This window comes from Dermochelys coriacea, chromosome 2 (genome assembly GCF_009764565.3).
Source record: "Dermochelys coriacea isolate rDerCor1 chromosome 2, rDerCor1.pri.v4, whole genome shotgun sequence".
Taxonomy (NCBI): Eukaryota; Metazoa; Chordata; order Testudines; family Dermochelyidae; genus Dermochelys; species Dermochelys coriacea.
In genome coordinates, this window is record NC_050069.1 from 59,954,285 (window position 1) to 59,974,064 (window position 19,780).

Consider the following 19,780-nt stretch of genomic DNA (forward strand, 5'->3'; position numbering starts at 1 on the left):
TCTTAAACATTACATACTGTGACAAAGCTCTGTCCTTGCCTCTGTGGGTCCCACATTTCCTGGCAGATTTCACTAGTCTCAGAGGCTCACTTGACCCTTCACATAACCCTTCTTTCTCTAAAGATAAGGGTCACAGTCTACTGAGCCATTTTCATCATAAGCCAGCGAGGAGAAGTTACCCTTCCTTGCACAATCTCTCTTGTCTCCCAGTCTCAATGATTAATCAGGGCAAAGGTGGAGGGGAGCCTAGGCCCACATTCTGCTCCAGGCTAGGGACCCTAATAATATCAGCTTGGTAGCTGACCTTTTAGAAACATGATATGTACAATTCCTTGGGCTACTTCCCCTAAAGCAGCCCTCGCTTCCTCAAGTTCCACTTCATCCTTACCTCAGGGTCTCCTTCCTTGTGCCTGATATGGTGTGTACTCCTCAGCCTCTCCAACCACACAACTTCTTCCCACAGTTCCTGACATACACTCCCACCTGACTGGCTGGGAGGCTTTTAACTAGTTTCAGCCAGCCCCTGATTGGCTTCAGGTATCCCAATCAAATTAGCCTTCTCCCTGCCTTCTGGAAAGTTCTTAATTGGCCCCAGGTGTCTTAATTGACCTAGAGCAGCTACCATTTCACTTATTCTGATACCAGGGATTTGTTTAGCCTGGAGCAAATCTCTCTCTCTCTCTCTCTCTCTCTGCTGCTCTCTTCCATAGCCTTCTAGCTTGGAGGAAGATGGGAAGCTGCTACTCCTACTGCTAGGCCCTAAGCTCTCCCTGCTGCTCCCCTGGCTGGGCCAGACACCCTCCATCCTGTTACCTGGTTGCTGGACCCCCTACTCTCGGGTACTGCTACTGCTCCAACTGTAGCCCTGGGCTGCTAGCCCACTCCCCAGAGAGGAGGAGTGAGGGACCCCAGCCACTGCTGTTGTAGACACCACCATCACCTGAGATGGATCCTTACTGCCTGCCTGGACCACCACCTGGAGTTCCTGGAGCTGCTGCTGCTGCAGAGGCTGCTGCCTGGAGCTGCTGAAGCCCCGAGAAGGAGAGGACCATCTACCAGTGGGGGAGCACCTAGAGACTTTGCAGACCACTGTGGAGGGGCCTTAAGACTGAGTAACTTTTGAACTGTGCTCTTATGGTGGGGGTCTTGATTGTGTTTGTAGGGACATGGGGTGTGGTGTGGAGCTGCCCCCTGATCCATTTGTGTGTCCCCCTCAACCCCCACCACTACTACCACCACCGCTGCCTCCTTCACTACCCCCACTGGCTGTATACCATCTGCCTCAGCTCCTGCCTCTGGACTCAGCTGCTTGCTTGGCTTGCCACGCCCTATTTCCACCCTTTGGGCCAGAAGCAGCAGCCAGCGTAAACAGACATTGTGCAAGTGCATGTGGGCACACGTGCCCCCCTGGAGTGCCCACCCCACAGCTTTGCCCTTGCAATTTGCCCTTTGCAGCTTTTGCCCCCCCTTATGCACCAGCCCTTGCTTACTACCTTCAGTTTGTTTACCTGCCCCGCCCATTTCTTCCTGCAGCCTCTGTTTGTTTGCCTTGCTCCAGCCTCTGAGGCTAGCCCCTTGGTTTCCCTGCCCTACCTCCAGCCTGCTTACCCCTTGTTCCATGTGACCATGTCTCCTCCCATGTGCTTGTGCAACTCCCCATTTTAGTTTTAACCCTGTTCACTGCACCCCCAACGTTGTTGTATCCCCCCCTCCCCTAGTGCACCAAGAGGAGCTGGAATTCCTCTGTCGGCAGCTGACCCCCTAACCTCTGATTGCTCCCCGTCTAGCCCACCCCTTTTGGCACCCTCCTCCCCTGCCTGTAGCCTAGCAGGGAGGAGTGGTCGACCTGCTTCCCCTTTCCCCTCCTTTTTCTGGTATCTCCCCTTCCCTCCCTGCTCACGATGCTGGGGGATGAGACGGGTGGGAGCCCCCCAGCTACCCCTCCCACGCCTGCCCCTCCGTCACCCCCCCAAGCCGCTACCTCCGCTGCCGAACCATCTGCCACTGCCCCTGCTGGGGCACCAGCAGCGACGGGCACCAGGGTGACCTCCCCTGCTGCCACGTCTCACCCCCTCACATTCAGGAGGAGTCCCCCTAGCCAGCAGGAAGGGCCAGGGTAAGAAGAAGGAGAAGGGCCCCGCTAAAAAGACCAGGCCCTCCATGGCAGGGGCTGCCCCCAGTGCCCTGGCCCCACCACCGGCTGGGGTGTTCCTCCCCGCTGTTCCCTCCACCAGCTCTGCGGGTTTCCTTCCCCCGGCCCCCAGGGCGTACGGCCAGGTGGCGGCAGCCCCCCCGCCTGCCACTATGTCATCTCTCCTGCCCACCGCCTCCACTACCATCTATAGCGGCCGGGGCCCCTTTCCCACAATGACCAGGAAACACGGCGTCCGTTGCCTCCTGGTACCCGCCTCGCCCCACGTGGAGACCTATGTGTGGGCGTTGTCGAGGGTGGTGGGGCCTACGCCCATTGTGGCAGTCTCCAAAATGTATGGCAAGGTCGTCGTCGTCTTAACATTGGAGGCCGCCGCCCAGGAGGCGGTGGAGAAGCGCCTGGCAGTAGGGGGCATGTTCATCCCCTTAGAGCCGCTAGAGGACCTGGGCATCCGCCTGGTCCTGACATCCGTCCCTCCCTTTCTTCCCAATGCCGCCCAGTTACCCACCCTCTCTACCCTGGGGAAACCCATCTCTGTCATCAGCCCTCTCCCATTGGGCTGCAAAGACCCCGCCCTCCGTCACGTCCTCTCGTTCCGCCGGCAAGTGCAGCTTCAACTGCCACCGGCGGTGCGTGACAGAGAGGCGCTGGAGGGGTCCTTCCTAGTCCCCTACCAGGGGGCCCATTACCGGGTGCATTACTCCACGGGGGAGGCCTGGTGCTACCTTTGCCGGGTGATGGGGCACGTCCGGAGGGCACGGCCCTGTCATCGCCGGTGCCCGGCACCCGGAACCACCCCTCCTCCTTCCCAGTCCACCATTGCTCCCGCTCGGGCCCAAGGGGCACCTCCCCAACTATGCCCAGATGAGCGGGAGAGCCCCGCTGCTGGCAATCTGGCGGGGCCTGTGGAGGAGGGTGCGTCAGGGACACTGCCCAGCATGGGAGCGGGCCTGCCCCAAGGGGAATCTTCCCTCCCTTGTGCTGCCCCATGGTCATCCCCTCGAGTCCCTGAGCCATCGCCTCTGCCCCCTGACACGACCCCTGCTAACCAGCCCCTGGATGATGCCATGGAGGGCTGGGCCCTAGTCCAGGGGAAGCGGGGCAAGTGGAAGGCTCGAGCTCCGCTCCTCCCATCTGATGCGGAGGCCCCCCGGAAGACCAGGAAGGGGGGCACCGATGCCGAGCCTTCCGCTCTACCCACGGGTGTGTTCCATCCACCAGAGCCAGCTGGGGAAGACGTGGCAGCACTGGAAGGCGGTATCTCCTCTCCACAGGAGTCCCTCCCCTCCAAGGCCCCCGAGGGAGCCCCCGTGCCCTGGTGCCATCTGAAACCTCAGCGTGCCCCGAGACGACCGGCGCATCAGGTGCCGGTGGGGAGAATCCCGGGGTGGCAGAAAATGTTTTCCCATCCATATATGAGGAGATCGAGGCCCTGGGTCTGACCCCGGTCACCCAGGGGGAAGACGACCCTATGCCAGCGGGCCTCGATCTGGGTGACTTCACTCCAGCCCCCCTCTTCCCATGCTCCCTCCCCCAACCGTTGCTTCCGCTCCCACCTCCGAGGAGCCCCTGGACTCCTCCATCAATCCGGCTGCAGATGGCACCCCGCCGAGGGCCGCCGAGCCTGTTGAGGCGACAGCCAGTGCTATGCGGCCGGGACCTGAGCCACCAGGGGCACCCCTCGTTGGTGAGGAGCATTCGACCTCCTTCCCGGGAGAGGGCCCTACAGGAGAGAGTCCACCTCCTGATGCTGTGGCTGCCAAATCCACCATAGAGCCTGCACCCGGCATCATTGAGAGCCCTCTCCCCGCCCAGAATCTCGCCTCTAATCTTGCCCCAGTTCCTGTCCCTATTCCGTCCACCTCCCGAGATATTATTGCCGCCCCTGGGGCTGTCTCCTTCCCTTTTCCAATCAATGACCTCCAGGGAGCGGGAGCTTTGTGTTTACCCGTCCCGACCCACCGGGGCTGCTATCCTCCCTCCGCCGCCCCCATCGCCCCAGCGTTCGGGCCAACCCATCAGGAGCCCCGTCGGGAGTCTGCACCCTGTCTGCCCATCTCGGTGGGCCACGGGGCTGGATCAAGGGCCCAATCGGGGAGTAACCAGGAGACCGTAACCCCAGCCCCCCATGCGCAGCAGGAGGAGTTGTGGGAATTTTTAGAAGACGTCCATGGCTCCCGCAACAAAGTACAGCTTGCTCTCCAGTGATGGGGGGACTTTCATCAAATCCTCCGGGCTGCAAGGGCCCTCATGGGGGAAGGTAAAAGGACCGGGAGGCAGGGCGCCGTGGCCTACCAGCGGGTCCGCCTCTTCCGTGACTCCTTACTCACCTACGGGGTAGGTCACGGAGTGCTGCGCGGCCCGTCAGGAGCCATGAGCATCCCTGCCGGCGAGGATCCCCCCCCCCCCCAGCCCTCCTCATGGCACCTCTTACCATAGCAACATTGAACACCCACGGCTGTAGGATGGGTCTCCGCAGGTCCCAGGTGCTCTCCTTCCTTCGGGGGGGGGGGTACTCTGTGGTTTTCCTGCAGGAGACCCATACGAATCCGACCGCCGAAGACAGCTGGCGGCTGGATTGGGAGGACAGGGTCTACTTTAGCCATCTCACAGTTCGTACGGCTGGAGTGGTGACCCTGTTCTCCCCCGACCTACGGCCCGAGGTGCTGGGGGTCGCCGAGGCTGTGCCGGGCTGCCTGCTGCACCTCCGGGTCCGCATGGAGGGGCTCGTAGTCAATCTCGTCAACATCTATGCCCCAGCAGCAAGCCCAGAGCGGCTGCAATTCTATCAGCAGGCGTCCGCCTTCCTCAGCACCTTGGATCCTCATGAGTGCCTGGTCCTGGGAGGGGACTTTAACATCACCCTTGAGGAGCGGGACCGCTCTGGGACCGAGCAGAGTCCGGCCGCCGCCACCATCCTCCAGGAGATAGTCGAACACCAGTCCCTGGTGGACGTCTGGCGCGACCACCACCCGGATGACACTTCCACGTTCACCTTTGTCTGGGAGGAGGCCCATCAGTCGTGCCACTCCTGGTTGGACCGCATTTATTTATCACGCTTTCATCTTTCACGAGCCCACTCCTCCAGAATCCGGCCGGCCCCTTTTTCTGACCATCATTTAGCCACCATGACAGCCTCCCTCTGCGCAGAGAGGCCGGGGCCGGCCTATTGGCATTTTAACAACAGCTTGCTGGAGGATGCGGGCTTCGTGGCGTCCTTCCAGGAGTTCTGGCTGGCCTGGCGAGGGCAGCGGCGTGCCTTTCCCTTGGCACAGCGGTGGTGGGACGTAGGGAAGGTGCGCGCCCGGCTCTTCTGCCGTGACTACACCCAGGGCGCCAGCCGACGGAGGGATGCGGCGATAGAGCAGTTGGAACGGGAGGTCTTAGAGCTGGAGAAGCATCTGGCCACCAGCCCTGAGGATCCACCCCTCTGCGGAGCATGCCGGGAGAAGCGGGAGGAGCTCCGGACCCTCGAGGACCATCCGGCCCGGGGAGCCTTTGTTCGATCCCGCATCCCTCTCCTTCAGGAGATGGATCACGGCTCCCACTTCTTCTACACCCTGGAGAAAAAGAGGGGGGCTAAGAAACATGTCATCTGCCTTTTGGCAGAAGATGGCACTCCCCTCACGGATCCGGTGGAGACGTGTGGGAGGGCGAGAGCCTTCTATGCAAGCCTTTTCTTCCCGGATCTTCCCGGCTTGCAGAGTGCTCTGGGAGGAGCTCCCGATGGTCAGCGCGGGTAACCGAGACCGGCTAGAGCTGCCTCTTACTCTGGCCGAATTCTCAGAAGCCCTCCGTCGCATGCCCACCAATAAATCTCCGGGCATGGATGGGCTGACCGTGGAGCTCTACCACGTGTTCTGGGACTCCCCGGCGCATACTTCAGGAGGTGAAGGCCGCTTTGCCGCCTGCTGCTTGGGTTTATCTCGACCGGGTCCTGCACGAGGGCACGCTCCGCCCACCCCCTACCCCAGGCCTGCCGGTCCTTTTAATTGGATCCCTGCCCCGTGGACCCAACTGACCTCCTCACCCCTTCACTAAGCCGGCTGCACGAGATGCAGCTGGTCTGCTTTCAAACCGCGCCAAGAAAACATCTATACACGCTCGTGCTCCACACCCTTCACGCTCTCACCCTCGTGTCCCGCCCCGATATAAAATGGCGGGACCTCCTACCACCTTTGGAGGGTGAGGAGCCCCGGTGGGCCAGCCTACATTCCACCTTAGTCCCAAGGCCTGCCGGGGATGTCAGTTGGCGGCTCCTTCACGGAGCCATGAGCACGGGCATGTACTTGGCGCAGTTCACCTCAATCCCAGATACCTGCCCCTTTTGCGGCATGAGGGAAACCCTGGCACATATATACCTAGAGTGTGCCAGGCTGCAGCCCCTATTCCGGCTCCTCACCAATATTTTATTACGCTTTTGGTTGTACTTTTCCCCTCACCTTCTTATCTATACACTCCCTATTCGTGGCCCCACAAAGTCACGGGATCTCCTGGTCAGCCTCCTCCTGGCCCTAGCTAAAATGGCCATCTATAAATCCAGAGTGAGGAGGCTGGCCGATGGAGTCTCCTGTGACTATGGGGCCTATTTCCGATCCTCGGTCCGTTCACGTATCCGGGCAGAGTTCCTCTGGGCAGCGTCCTCTGACTCCCTTGACGCCTTTGAGGAGCAGTGGGCGCTGTCCGGGGTTCTCTGCTCGGTGTCCCCTTCCGGATCCCTTCGTTTGACCCTTTGACCATACTCCTGTCCCTGTTATTTCATTAGTTGTCCCCTGAAATTAATTGGAATCTAGGTCCTGTGGATCCCCCTTCTAGGCTGGGGGGGATCCTTTAGCAGTGGACGGGCTTCACCCGCCCACTTCCCGGATCCCAAAAGGACTCTCTTCCATAGCCATCTGGCCTTGCCCCGTCACAATACATATATTTTCATACTATAGAATTAGAATTTATAATCCCTATTCTATGATGAGGTATCTTTGAGCTATAATATATCTATCTTTAGATAGGTGTTTTTTTTTCCTCAAAAAGCATTTTATCAAAAAAGTCCGATTTAAATAAAAAATCTGATTTTTTTTTTAAATCGTTGATTTTTATCCATCCTGATTATACAGAAAACAGCAGAAGGTCATTTTGTTGCTCTGCTCTTCTGAACATAATATACTAGGTGAAGTCTCATCAGAGCCAGTATGGAGAGAAAATGCTACCTCCTTGCTCTGTGGAATGATCCTTTTTGTGTAGGCAAACTGTACTGGATTTTTTTACAGCCAAATTGTACTTGCCTGTTCAAGTCTAACTTTCGATCCATTATCATTCTTAGGTCTTCAGCATTACTGGTCTCCGAGTTTCCAGTCCCTGTATGTTTGTGCATTGAATTGAATTAAGATCTGTTAGCTAGTATTTTTCCAATTGAATTATTTTTCTATCAATGTTTCTTATTTGTCTAGATTCTTTTGAATTCTTTCTTTTCACTTTCTGGTGTTTGGAATTCCTCAGTTTACTATGTGTGAATTTCTACTTACTGTTTGTGGTCCTGTTATTCTGTAGTTATTTCATGAATTTGTGCCCATTTGTTCCATTGCTAGAAATAGAAATTCAATATATGGATTTCGAGGATCACTTTTTTCCTTTTTATTTTTTGAAAACTTCATTTGTTTTTTCCCAATCTTTTGAAACTTCCCAGTTATCTGAATTTCATTTCAGAAAATAATGGTAAATCATACATAGAGTAAGTTCATTAACTAATTCTGTTAATACTGTAGGGTCCATATTTTCCAGAGTAGCTAATTTGTATATGGTCAAATGTTCCAAGTGTTCCTTATCTCTTTATCAGTAACAGGGTTTTCTTTCCTATTTAATCAGTTTTCTATATTTTCTTTATTGATCATTATTTTTAGAGGTAATATTAGCCATGTGTGTCAATTTCATCTCCATCATTTATTAAATGACCAACTTTCTCACTATTACTTATTTTCCTGAGAGAGCTTAGATTTGTAAAATTTCACCCTTATCTGGCTAACATTAACTCATCCTGCCTCCCTCCCCCTGCCTTATCTTGCTGGAAAATATGAAGCTACAAGCTACCGTGATTCTTTCATTAGGTATTAAAGGACTGATACTCATGGCCTGAAGCCATGACTTTTGGTCATAGTGGTCTCTCTAATTGGTCTCTCTCCCACATCCCTAGTCTATGAAATAGTTGGTTCAATTTCAGGAGTTCCATATAAGTATTGCAGAAGTTTAAAAAATGTTTTACCAGTAAAGCTGCATCTCCAAGATGTGGATCTGGAATTATCCCCTCTTCCTTTTCTTACTTACCACCACCTCTTTTTTTTCCCCCCCAACATTACAAACAATATGTATTTGTTTGTTGCACACCAACTATTTAATCATTCTTAATTTAAACTCCATGTTCCCAATGTAGTGAGAGTTATCAGTAACTGATTTGCTTAGTCTTTAAGGATTTTTAACATTCCTGTGTATTTGAATGTTGTGGAAGCTTCATATGGGGAGTCAGAAAGAGGGGAAATCTTCTGACACCAAAACACCGTTTGGGACTTTTGCTTGTCATTCTTGTGCTTGCAGTGAATGATTAGTTTGTAGAACTTTCTGTCACACTGTCTGGAGTGGCTCACAACTGCGAGTGCCTATCTCGGGACAGACTGCCAGAAAACAGGGCGGATTTCCCAAGCTGGTGGTGTGTTCTATAATTAGATTTCACTATGCCAGTAACAAATGTAAACTCCTGGATCACTATACCAGTCTTAGATTGGAAAGTCTAAGGGGACAGTCTGTGACTTCATGGTATTTTGCCACCCAGACAAACTGAACTTTGTGTTAAAAGATTATTAAAACCAAAAATCATACCACATCCCAAGACACTAGCCACTTACCCCAGATCAATTGGCACTCCAGATCTTACACCAAAGACAACACTGGCAGCCAATTCTATAGGAAACTAACTATAAGTTTATTAGCTAAGAATAGGAAATGAGTTATTGAGAGGTTAAAGCAGGTAAAATATATTAACAGATGAGTCACAGTTTGCAATTCCATAAGATATTAATGATGTAATAAACTGCCAGTTTCCCAGAAGTCTTTCAGGGTACCCAGATAGTCTCTGGGGATCTCTGCTTTGCATCTGAAACACTTCCCTGGAACAGTCCAGTCAGAGATCTTTCTTTGAATCCATATTTATAGTTTCTTCATATAGAAAGCAAGCTGACAGAGTCTCTACCCACGTGGGCTTTTCCTTTGATGACGGTGAGTGAGGAATGCACCTAGTCTTTTGACCTCTGACCATCATATATAATGGCCACTTTCTTTGAAATTAGCATTCCATGTTTAAGACCTTCATTAGTGTTTCACAAGATTTCTTTGATGGGTTGTTTAATTGCAGGAGTATACATAAGGTAAATGTTTGCTATTACATTATAACAGGAACAGATAAGTGAAAACATGCAAATAACATCCTATTAGTTTTCATGAAGTTTAAACACACAATACACTCTTATACAACTGAACATTACTTTGATCTGCACTAATACACAAGTGAATTGATTCTACATCCTAGCATGACCTGGTCTGCCATCATCACATCTACATGTACCTACAATGAAAAAATAACATTAAATTCAAGATAAAATTGAATGCAGTGACTGTGAAAGGTGCCAGATTGATAGCCTCAGAAACTGAAACTTCTATATCCACAGAATCAAATCCAGTATGTAGAAGTGCAAGATACTCCATCAATACGTGCCAATATTGTTCTGAAATATGAGGAAAATTTAGTCTCTCTTGACACTACTCTGCTGAGAGTATAAAAAGAGTTGGCAGTTACGGTGGAGCTTTCTTCAGAGAAAACTTCCCACTGGGAACTCTGAGATCACCAAAGATTACACACAACACATTTGGACAGCTGCCAGACTGTGATGTCGTCTTCGCTACTTTTCTGAGACAGAAAATTACTGTTGAGCAAAATCTGTCAACTGAACTTTTTTCTCCATGTATTTAATGTCTCTTTTTAAAAATATGACTGGCTTTTGCCTTCAGAAATTACGAAGAAGTATTACCATCCTCCCCTTGAGATCATTATCTATGAAATATAAGGGCCGAGTAGAAAAGATATTAAAAATAACCCCTTGCAGAAATACTGCAGTTTGGGAAGAAAGGAAAGTGGGAGGGAAGAAGAAGGAATCCTTGCAGATTTCTGGTGCCACAAATCATTGCCAAATATATCACCTGATATCCCCATTTAATACATTTCTACTGTGACTTTTGAGCATGTCAAAGAGCTTCAAAACAATTACTCTTCCCAATACATTTATGGGACAGGAAAGTATCCCTATTTTACTGATGGGAAAAACTAGGGCAGAAGTCTGTTGAAAACCAAACCCTGAACTCCTGACTACCGGTCCTGTGTTTTAACCACAGAATCATTCTTCCTGTCTTATTTATTGCATGATTTCTAAATTATTTTGAACTCTCTGTGGATATTCCCTGGTCTTATTGTCTTAAGAGCAAGTAATCTCTTATCTGACATTGAAGAATGCAACTACAACTGAGCATCTCCCAAAAGAGAATCACAGTAAACTGGTTTCAGAGTAGCAGCCGTGTTATTCTGTATTCGCAAAAAGAAAAGGAGTACTTGTGGCACCTTAGAGACTAACAAATTTATTTGAGCATAAGCTTTCGTGAGCTACAGCTCACTTCAATTTGTTAGTCTCTAAGGTGCCACAAGTACAGTAAACTGGTGCTCCAATTTTTTACCCTACTTCTGTGTAGTCTTAATTTCTTTCTCCCCTCCTGTTATGCTGTTCTTGCTTTCTTCTTTCCTGCTTTATCTTCATATTTTTTCTGTTGCAGTTGCAGCTGGGAGAGAGCTGTCAAAGAAGTGAATTTTACATTTCATTCAGAACAGAGAGATTTTTGGTTGTCTTCTGGTAATTAACTTCAAAGCACTAGCCCAGTTGCTAGAGCCCTGCAAATCCATGGATAACTACATCTGCGGACCATGTTTGCGGATCATAGATTGGATGCAGACACACATTTTATATCCATGCAGGGTTCCACCAGTTGCCAAGAAAGCTTTATTGTCTGCTGAGATGAACAATTTTTTAGTTCTTGGGGAACACAGCTACCAAGAGAGGTTATCATTTTCAAAAGTGAGGTGGTGTGGTGGGCCAATTTAAGGAAGAACCTTGAAGATTAATACTAATATTTAAAATTTGCTCCACTATTCTATGAAGAGCTATGTAGTGAGCGGAGCACTAAGTTGATATGCTCTTGAAAATTTCTGTTGCTAAAGTGGGGAGTTCTGGCATTCTGGAGTAAAGCATTTTTTAAATTTTGAAATGTTCGTACCTGTAGTGAGTTGCAATAGCCCAGGCTAGAGTTAGTCTGATTTTTTTGAGAATTATATTTTAAAAGCATGTGTCTTGCAGAACAAGTTTCCTACAAATGCAAGGAATTGGCACATGACCAGATACATCTGTAGGTTACTAGTTATAACTGAGAGACGAATAAATATTATTGACACTGGTTTCTTTTAGCTGGATTATGATTTCCTCTAAGAAGTTTTCTTTATATAGTAAAATGACATGTTTTTGTAAGTATTACCAAATCATCTTGGTAACTGTCATACCCAAAAAGACTGTTCCTATAAGTGGAATATTTATCTTAAAGGAGCATTAAGCTATCTCTCCATGTGGTTGTCTTAAGGAATAAGTTTAAAAGTATAATTTCCATTACCATTTCAAGTGTAGCAGGAATTAATATAATTCTAGAATGCATTGTCTTATGGTATTATCTTAAAGGAGTCTTCTTTCATTACTTCAGTCCTGTCAGTCACTCATTTATTACTTTAACATTTAGGAATGTCAAGTCAGATAAATTTATGATTAAATTCCTTGTGAGTGGTAACTTCCAGTTTGTTGTATTGATTGCTAGCTTACACATTTACTAGTTAGAAGCTGTCTTGTGAAGTTAGCTCATGACAATATAAAGCTACGCTGCTTTACACAAAATCTCTTTATCATATGCCCTGCACACCTTCCTATGCTTGCTAAATTCTAGCAAACTAAGACCTGTCCCAAGTTTACAGCTCAAGCCCCTTCCTTTTCTTCACCATCCACTGATAGCTAATTCCATCCTAGTCATGTCCCTCTACAATCACACATGGCTCCACTTGTTCCTTGTACCTCCCTTTTCCCTTCCCTATGGTCTTGGGGGTGGGGGAGGAACTATCCAGAGCCTCCAGCCACTAGAGCAACTGCGGAAGCAGACAAAAGTGGGGCTTTCGGACATTCAGTGAACTTTTTAGTTTTGCCTGGACTTTCTCTGCCCTTTACTGATCAGCTGTTTTTTCCAACCTTCTATCTCCTTCAGTCTTTTAATCTCAGCTTTTCTCCATGCCTGCCCCTCTTTCTTCTCCTATACTCCTGTCCCCCTCAATCTTTGCATTCAGCTGATCCCTTCTTAATGCCCTCCTCCCCTGCTGTGATTCCCTGAATTGAACTCCTTTCCTTGTAGTCTATTTTAAGTATAGTTTTGCTCCTTTTAATTGTCTACTTCTTAAACATTATTCTTAGTACTCTTATACTCTTCCACTTCATCATTTACCTTCGTTATCATTGTGCAGATGCTTATCACTGTGCTATTTAATTTATATTTTAATAGTAAATGCTTACTGAAAATATTTATAAGTAAATAGTTGCTAGTAGTCTTAGTAATGACATCTGTGTTTCTAATATACCACGTGTATGTTTTTACTGTGATTTTTAATTTTGAGTTTTTAATTCTAACTTTTTATTTTTATGGCACAAGTTTATTCTGTTGGATCATGCGACTTCCAGTCTGACCGATTTCCTGGCCTAGTGTCAAAACTTTGTTCTCATTTGATCCACCAGTGGTGATTGCCTTTTGCAACTGTTATTTTGACTCTCAATCTAGCCCTTAGTGCTTTTTTGCATGTCACTTCTTATTTGTAGAACTGGATTCTCAAGTATTCAATAAGGGCAGTACACTGTCTCATAGTAAATCCTTCTCAAAGGCAAAAATCTACTGTAATTTTTGCTGAACATAAGAACAGCCACAGTGGGTCAGACCAATGGTCCATCTAGCCCAGTGTCCTGTCTTCCAACAGTGGTCGATGCCAGGTGCTTCAGAGGGAATGAACAGAACAGACAATCACTGAGTAATCCATCCCGTCGTCCATTCCCAGCATTTGGTAGTCAGAGGTTTAGGGACACCCAGAACACGGGGTTGCGTCCCTGATCATCTTAGCTAATACCCACTGATGGACCTATTCTGAGGAACTTATCTAATTATTTTTTTAACCCAATTATAGTTTTGGCCTTCACAACATTATGAACACAAGTCTACAACTCCAACATAGCTTGACAACCACAAAAATTCAAAAATCATGAGTTATACATCCTCAAGTCATGACATCTTTTCAAAAATAAATGATATTGGGTTCTTCTTATATGCTTTTTTCTTCCTGAGCCTTTAGGGTACAGTAGGCTTAGTTCCACAAAAGCAGGAGCCTAAACATCTGATAGAATCTTGGCCTAGACTCGTACTTTTCCTGTTACCTCTCCTGCACATTTCATATACCTGAGGCCATATCTACACTGCAAACTTAGGTTAACTCAAGTTACATCAGCATAGAGTCACCATAGTTAGTATGTCACTTGTGTGCATGCCTACTTGACTTCTTTTCTGCGGTGAGTGTACTTACCAGAAGTGCTTGTATCGATTCACAGTGTGGTGCACCATGGATAGGTATCCCACTGTGCAACTCCACACCGTCCACTGCACTATATTTTGGGAAGTTTTGGCAATGCATGCTGCGGCCCAAATGGGTCCTACAGGAGTGACTATGATCATGGGATCAACTTTCCATAATGCAATGTTCACCATCCCCTAATTTTATACATATTGCATATGTAAAATTTTAATTTTGCCCCTTTTTTTCCTAACTCCCATAAAACCCCATGGCCCTCCTCATTTTCAGCCATCTCTGACAGAAGCATGGAGCCTGCACAGCTCTGCGTTATTGTCATGAGCATTGCAAGCCCAGGGTGCACAATCTTGCAGTATTTGCAGAACTGCAAGAAAAGAAGGGAGTTGATTCCATGCAGAACAAATTCCTGTGGGACATAGCGACAACCAATTCAAACTTGTTGGTGGCATTCCTAGAGCAGCTACAGAAGGTGGAGTACCAGTTCTGGCTCCAAGAAACAAGCTCCAACTGATGGGATCGCATCATAATGCAGGTTTGGGATTATGAGCAGTGGGTGCTGCAGAACTTTTGGATGTGTGTGCCAAACTTGCCAAAATGAGGGCTGCACTGACCGTGGAGAAGCAAATACAGATTGCACTGTGGAAACTTGCAACACCAGATTGCTACCAGTCAGTCAGAGGTGTCTCAACCAGATTTGCCAACTTTCTACTCTCACAAAACTTAACACCCTTATCCTGCCCCTTCTCTGAGCCCCCGCTCCATTCCCGTTCTCTCTGTTGCTTGCTCTCTGCACCCTCACTTGCTCATTTTCACCAGGCTTGGGCAGAGGGTTGGGATGCAGGGAGGGTGCGGGCTCTCGCTGTGGGTGGGGGCTCTGGTGTGGTGCCCGGATGAGAGATTTGGGGCACATGAAGGGGCTCCAGGCTGTGGCTGAGGAGTTCAGAGAGTGGGAGGGGGCTCTGGCTGAGGGTGCAGGCTCTAGTGTGGGGATGAGGGATTTGGGGTGCAGGAGGATGCTCTGGGCTGGAATCGAAGGATTCAGTGAGCAGAAGAGGGTCAGGGCTGGGTTGGGGCGTAGGCGGGGGGTGAGGGCTCTGGCTGGTGGGTGCAGGCTCTCGCGTGGGGCTGGGGATGAGGGATTTGGGGTGCAGGAGGGTGCTCCAGGCTGGAATCGAAGGGTTCAGTGAGCAGGAGGGGGATCAGGGCTGGGTCAGCAGGGTTGGGTGTAGGGGGGGTGAGGGCTCTGGCTGGGGGTGTAGGCTCTCATGTGGGGCTGGGGATGAGGGATTCGTGGTGCAGGAGGGGGTCTAGGCTGGGGATGAGGGGTTCAGAGTGCGGGAGGGGTGGGGTGTGAGGGCTCTGGCTGGGGGTGCGGACTCTGGTGTGGGGCCAAGGATGAGGGAGAAGCAGCATGTCCCCCCTCCGACTCCTACATGGCGGCATAGCCAGGTGACTCTGCATGCTGCCCCGTCTGCAGGCACCGCCCCCACAGCTCCCATTGGCAGCGGTTCCCAGCCAATGGGAGATGCGGAAATGGCGCTTGGGGCAGGGGGAGTATGCAGAGCTCCCTGGCTGCCCCCTACATGTAGAAGTTGGAGAAGGGACATGCCGCTGCTTCTGGGAGCCATGCAGCGCCACGGTCGCTAGGGAGCATGCCTTAGCCCCGCTGCGCCACTGACCAGACTTTTAATGGCCTGATCAGCAGTGCTGACCAGAGCCGCCAGGGTCCCTTTTCGACCAGGCATTCCAGTTGAAAACCGGATACCTGGCAACCCTATTCTCAACTAAATACAAAGTGGGATAGATTTCTTTATTATAAGTATTAAACGCACATTGTAAAAGACCATTCCCTGTTCTGTGGCCTATTAACACCTCTCCAGTCATAGGACAACAAACCAACCATAGGGGGTTACAAAAGCAAAAGGAGTACTTGTGGCACCTTAGAGGCTAACAAATTTATTTGAGCATAAGCTTTCGTAGCTGCAGCTCACTTCATCACGAAAACCTATGCTCAAATAAATTTGTTGTCTCTAAGGTGCCACAAGTACTCCTTTTCTTTTTGCGAATACAGACTAACACGGCTGCTACTCTGAAACCTGTCATAGTGGGTTACAGTCTCTTACAACTTTCTTAAGTTATCATAGCAATTTTTATGAGTTGATGATTGTGATAGCCCCAAATACGTGAGGACACATTCTTATAGGCTGCAAGAAAGATGTTTTCAACTCACATAACTCCGTGATATTGTGTGTCTACACATGTGCAGAGCACAGAGCTATCAGTACCGCAGAAACATCCAGAAATAGGATGTGGTAGTTATTAGACATGCTTTTTTTTTTTTTTTGGTATTTGTATAGACGGTTTTTGTGGTGGGCAATCTATCTGGCAGGTCATTCCCTGTTTATTCACTTAATAGCTGAGTCAATCAGGTTTCATGGGGTTGGAAATGTTATAAATAGATCATCTTAACACAGCCATGTCACATTAGTGGCTCTTCTTCCTTGCAGGAGCAACCATGTGTCTTGAAAGAGGATGAAAGAGCTGCCAGAGTCATCCCAGAGAATGAAAAGGAGTACCCATGGCACCTTAGAGACTAACAAATTTATTAGAGCATAAGCTTTCGTGAGCTACAGCTCACTTCAAATACATCTGATGAAGTGAGCTGTAGCTCACGAAAGCTTATGCTCTAATAAATTTGTTAGTCTCTAAGGTGCCACGGGTACTCCTTTTCTTTTTGCGAATACAGACTAACACGGCTGCTACTCTGAAATCTGATCCCAGAGAATATCATCCTGGATAAGCACCTGGATCCGGGCCTGCTATGAGCAGGCAAAGGTCCCACCTACAGCCATCGTGAGAGCCCACTCTAGAAGAGCCCAGGCTTCATCGGCAGCATTCCTCATGCAGATACCAATCCAGGACATCTGCAGGACTGTGACATGGTTGTCAATTCATGCCTTCATGTCTCACTATGCCATCACCCAACAGGCCCATAATGATCCCAGTTTCAGTAGAACAGTGTTGCAATCAGCACGTCTGTGAAAGTTGAACCCGCCTCTGGGTATATTGCTTCCGAGTCACCTAGCATGGAATAGACGTGAGCAAGCACTCTAAGAAGATAAAACAGTTACTAACCTTTTGTAACTGTTGTTCTTCAAGATATGCTGTTCATATCCATTCCAGGACTCACCCTCCTACTCCTCTGTCGGAGTTACCAGCAAGAAAGAACTGAGAGGGTGTGAGGCTGAGGGTGCCCCTTATACCAGCACATAGTGCAGGGCTCCAAGGGGCGCTCTGGCCGGCCCTATGGATACCTCTAAGGGAAAAAAAAGTCTCTGGCAACTGTGCTCGTGGTGCACGCACACATGGAATGGATGCGAGCAACAGATCTCGAAGAACAACAGTTATGAAAGGTTAGTAGCCATTTTCTTTGCTATACAGTTCAGTGGAGCCATGATTTCAACACCAGTATGTGCACTGGTTAGTCAGTTTTTAAAGTAAGTAAGAAAGAGCACATGGGGTCTTAAAAAGAAAAGGGTTGTAATCCATCTTACATAATTTATTTGTAACAGTAAGTATCCCTTCCATGTATGTATTTATGAATTACATTACATTCTTTGTGTGCCACAATGATTAATACATTAAAAACTTGCTTAAATGTCAACCGGTACAAGCCATCTCATCAGTAGTTTCCATTAGTGTTCTGTCAGGCAGAGGAAGACTAATGAAACTGAAGAAATGTTATGCTTCAGTGCCCATGCTTTCATGCCCAACATGGGTAAAGCACATTTTCATAAAGGTAGATAAGTACAGTCTTAAGAAACAGCAAATACAATGCTAAATTGGGGAATGAGTGATAGTAACAATGTAACTGAAATTGAGAAATACAGTATAATTTACACTGCATGGTTTGCTTCATTGGCAAGTATAACTGCATTCTTAATTCTTTTTTCAATGAACACAGAGTAGAATTGTGCTAAATGATATATTTTTGCTTCCTTTCAATGCACCAACTCATCGGGTTATTGTGGTAAGATGTTTTCCATGGTTATACTTTGGGATTCTATGCACTAAATGTAGTACTACATAACAGATTTCAAATACAGCTGTATAGCAGTGTTATAAGTTTTATTATGTGTTTTCAACACAGTTTAATACATACAAATGAAAATGGAACTTCAATGTAAGTCTTGAAATTCTGAGGACTGAGGTTTAAAAAATAAAATGCTTGTGTGAAGTGTTATGTTGGTAATGTAAAATTAAAGAATATAGTCTGTAGTGTTTTAATCAAGGAATTCACAATACGATTTTATCTTGTGTGTTAGTGAAACATAATAAATGAGAATATCTGCATGCAATGTTTTTAAAAATCATTATAAAATTGTTGAAATTATCATATTACCAATAACATATGCATATGTATTTATACTTAGAGATAACATTAAGGGAAACAAAAGAATTGTTAATAATTAATCCCTTGTGTGATGAGACAGCATATGAAAGAGCCTCCCTGAGGAATTGGAGGTGATTTTTAGATACTTATTTTCATAGTTTATAGGTTTCAGAGTAGCAGCCGTGTTAGTCTGTATTCGCAAAAAAGAAAAGGAGTACTTGTGGCACCTTAGAGACTAACAAATTTATTTGAGCTGTAGCTCACGAAAGCTTATGCTCAAATAAATTTGTTAGTCTCTAAGGTGCCACAAGTACTCCTTTTCTTTTTTTTCATAGTTTATATGTAGTATTAGTGTGAAACTATTTTCAGTAAATATAACATAACTGAAGATAATATCTTCCTGTTATTAAGAAAGAAAAATGGAAACAGCACATACCTGTACTCATTGTGCTTAATAATGGACATTGAGTGAACTTGTGTGATTTGAACCATGGCTAATTGCTTAATTGAACGTGGGCACAAAACACTAGCATCTAGCATGAATGAGAAGATATTAGCAGCAACCCGGGCCATAGCAAATTGATATATAACATAAGTCTCTGATATGATAATATGAAACCAAGTGTATATATGAGCATTAAATCATTGCAACTGTTCAGTAAATAGGGGGTGCAGGCTCTGGAGTGGGGCCAGGGATGAGAGGTTTGGGGTGCCGCAGGGGGCTCCAGGTTTGGGGGGGGACTGGGCTGGTGCTCAGAGTTGGGGCACAGGCTTACCTTGAGTGGCTTCTGGTCAGCAGCAAGCAGGGCTAAGGCAGGCTCCCTGCCTGTCCTGGCTCCACGCTGCGTCCCAGAAGCGGCCAGCATGTCCGGCTCCTAGGCAGGGGGTCAGGAGGTTCCATGTGCTGCTCCCGCCCGCAGGCACTGCCCCCCCAGCTCCCACTGGCCATGATTCCTGGCCAATGGGAGTGCGGAGCCAGTGCTTGGGGGGTGGGGGCAGCGCACAGAACTCCGTGGCCACCCCCCTCCGCCTAGGAGCTGGCTGCTTCCAGGGTGCAGTGCAGAGCCAGGACAGGCAGGGAGTAGCCTGCCTTAGCCCCGCAGACTGGACTTTTAACGGCCCGGTCGGCAATGCTGAGCGGAGTCACCAGAGTCCCTTTTCGACTGGGCATTCCGGTTGAAAACCGGATGCCTGCCAAGCTCTGGGGCTGGGGGCGCTAGCCTGGGGCAGGGGCCAGCAGCTGTGGTGGAAATTGGGTGGGGCCTCAGGTGGAAAGGGTGAGGCGGGGGGCTAGCCTCCCCCAGTCAGTGGTTCAATGTGCCGCCCATTATTTTAAAGTACATTTCAGTAAAGAAAAAAGTATTAATATCTATAATATGTTTAGATGCTTGTTTTTGAAAAAGCATTGAAATGCAGAGTAAGCTCTCCTTGTTTATAGACCTTGTTACAATAATAAAGTTTTTAAATGTTTAAAAATACCTCTCTTTATTTG

The 19,780-nt window shown here is 48.1% G+C and overlaps 1 long non-coding RNA gene across 1 annotated transcript; it reads left to right on the plus strand.

Moving 5' to 3' along the window:
- The first annotated feature begins 7,148 nt into the window (after window positions 1–7,148).
- Window positions 7,149–18,136, plus strand: LOC122458658. Its single transcript, XR_006278768.1, has 2 exons — window positions 7,149–9,412; window positions 16,403–18,136. It is a non-coding gene; the product is annotated as an uncharacterized LOC122458658 (long non-coding RNA).
- The last annotated feature ends 1,644 nt before the right edge of the window (window positions 18,137–19,780 follow it).